The sequence below is a fragment of the Kryptolebias marmoratus genome, linkage group LG16 (genome assembly GCF_001649575.2).
Source record: "Kryptolebias marmoratus isolate JLee-2015 linkage group LG16, ASM164957v2, whole genome shotgun sequence".
NCBI classification, from domain to species: domain Eukaryota; kingdom Metazoa; phylum Chordata; class Actinopteri; order Cyprinodontiformes; family Rivulidae; genus Kryptolebias; species Kryptolebias marmoratus.
Window position 1 is genome coordinate 19,744,631 of NC_051445.1, and position 3,103 is coordinate 19,747,733.

Sequence of the window (3,103 nt, forward strand, 5' to 3'; positions counted from 1 at the left end):
CCTGGCTCCGGTTCCCCTCTGTAAATATTCCTTGGCACTGTAAATAAATTCACTTCCCGTTACCTGCTGGTTTCTGCGTCTGTCTGTGGCCGAACTGCTCGCTTGGGTATATCTGAAACCTGACAGAATGCTCCAGCCAGATCCTAACCCTAAGAGCAGTTCTGGCGGCGGTTAAACCGCGGATACACTAGTTCATCACGAGCACCGATTAGATCAATATGAAACCTTAATTCAACAACTGTATCAGGTTCAGCAAGATACTTGTGCCACTAAACTCTGTTTCTCACCGTATTGTGGCTCTGGACAACAGATTAGGTACTCTATTTCCCACAAGTCCCGCTCCCCCGTCAGTATCAGCCACACCCCCTTCTGCCTCCTCGCCTCCGTTCCGCGAACCGGAAATGAAGCCGTTGGAGTGCTTTGAGGGTGACACTGATCGTTGCGGAGGTTTCCTCCTTCAGTGCAACCTAGCATTTGCTCGCTCCCCGTCACTATTTCCTACGCAAGCCTCTAAGATAATTTTTATTGTGGCAGCGTTGAAGGGACGAGCTCTGCGTTGGGCGCAAGCTTTCCTGGGTTCTCATCCAATCGATACGCTGGATATTTTTATGTTTTGTTCAGGAGTTCCGGCGTGTGTTTGACCACCCATTACAACAGGAGGAAGCAGCAAAGTGGTTACTCACGTTACGGCAAGGACGCCGATCGGTGGCGGAGTACTCAGTTGACTTCCGGATTACGGCGGAGGAAGTAGGTTGGAACGAGTTGGCACTGAGAGGTATTTTTACGGGATCGTTGTCGGATACAATTAAGGATCAATTAGCTACCAGAGATGAACCCGCTACTTTGGATGAACTGATCTCTTTAGCGATTAGGATTGATAATAGTCTGCGGGAACGACAGCGCGAAAGGGACTCTTTCCCATCGACAGTTCACACACCAGGGCTTACATTTGAGAGGGGAAGAGTTACTGAGTCTCTCACCCCTGTAGCAGAAGCTGAGCCTATGCAGGTGGGCCGTACTCGGCTTTCTGCAGAAGAGAGACAGAGGCGCTTCAGGGCAAAGGAGTGTATTTACTGTGGAAATAAAGGACATTTCGTGGCCAATTGCCCGGTTCGGGGAAACGGATCGACCCGTCAGTAATGGGGGAAGGTCTGTCGGGTCCATTAAAGTTCTCCCCAACATCTCTGTTTTCTCTTCCAGCAAAGATCATCACTGAACAGGCGTCACTGCCCATCGCTGCCATGGTGGATTCCGGCTCGGAACTGAACTTAATTTCACAAAACCTGGTGGATCAACTCAACCTACCGGTTCAACCCTTGGACACCGCCCGTACTGTCACTGGCCTAACCGGACACGCCATCTCTCAGATCACTCATCAGGTCATCAATTTGCAAGTTTTAGTTTCCGGTAACCATCATGAGTCCGGTGAGTTTTATGTGTTCTCCTTGTTGTCTCCACAATTCATTTTTGGTTTCCCGTGGTTGGAGAAGCATAACCCTGTTCTCAATTGGGCTAAGAAAAGAGTGGACTCTTGGAGTAATTTTTGTCTCGGGAACTGTCTTAGGTCTGCGGGTTTGCAATCTGGAGGGAGGGCCGAGGAGCCAGCTGAGGTTGTTGATTTAACTGGGGTGCCACAATGTTATCACGACCTTGCACCGGCATTCAGTAAATTAAAAGCACTTTCTCTTCCTCCTCACAGACCTTATGACTGTGCTGTTGAGTTGCTTCCTGGGGCCCCATTACCTACTAGTCGATTGTACCATCTTTCGGACACAGAGGCTATGAGAACCTATATCAATGAGTCATTAGCTTCGGGAATCATTCGTCCATCCACATCTCCTTTGGGTGCGGGTTTTTTCTTTGTGGAGAAGAAAGATAAGTCGTTAAGACCGTGTATTGATTTCAGAGGGTTAAACCAAATCACAGTAAAAAATAGATATCCACTTCCACTGATTGACTCAGTACATGAAAGACTTCACTCCGCCGCAATATTTTCTAAACTGGACTTACGTAACGCATACCATTTGGTGAGAATAAGGGAGGGGGATGAGTGGAAAACGGCCTTCAAGACTCCATTGGGGCATTTCGAGTATTTGGTGATGCCGTTTGGGCTCACCAATGCCCCGGCCATTTTCCAGGCTCTCATTAATGATGTCTTGCGCGATTTCTTGAATATATTCGTGTTTGTGTACCTGGATGACATTTTGATCTTTTCTCGGGACAAGGAGACACATAAGACTCATGTAAGGGCAGTGTTACAGAGGTTACTTGAGAACAAATTATTCGTCAAGGCTGAGAAGTGCGCTTTTCATGTTACCACAGTATCCTTTTTAGGATTCATTTTCGAGAAGGGACAGTTTCGTACAGATCCGGAGAAGGTTTGTGCTGTCACGGAGTGGCCTGTTCCTTCTAATCGCAAGGAACTACAACGTTTTTTGGGCTTTGCGAACTTTTACAGGTGGTTCATTAAGGATTACAGCCGTGTGGCCACCCCGTTAACCCAGCTAACCTCTACTCTGCGTACGTTCATCTGGTCCCCAATAGCAAACAAGGCTTTTGAGGAACTTAGGGCTTTATTTTCCTCAGCTCCAGTTCTCAGCCATCCAGATCCAGAAAAGCAGTTTTTGGTGGAGGTGGACGCCTCGGACATGGGAGTGGGGGCAGTACTATCACAGCGTTCTTCTACAGACGGTAAAATCCATCCATGTGCTTTCTTTTCCCGACGTTTGTCCCCATCGGAACTAAACTACGATGTGGGCAATCGTGAACTTCTGGCTATCAAACTAGCATTACAGGAATGGCGACATTGGTTGGAGGGGTCCAAGGAGCAATTTATCATTTGGACAGACCATAAGAATCTAATCTACCTACAGAATGCTAAGAGACTTAACCCGAGACAAGCTCGTTGGTCATTGTTTTTTGCACGTTTCAATTTTTCCATAACCTACAGACCCGGTTCCAAAAACATCAAGGCAGATGCACTCTCCAGGCAGTTTTCGGTTGCTGATTCTTCAAAGGCAGACGTCTGCGTACTCCCGTCCTCCTGTTTCGTTGGTTCTCTTACTTGGGAGATAGAAAATACCATCACCTTGGCACAACAGGC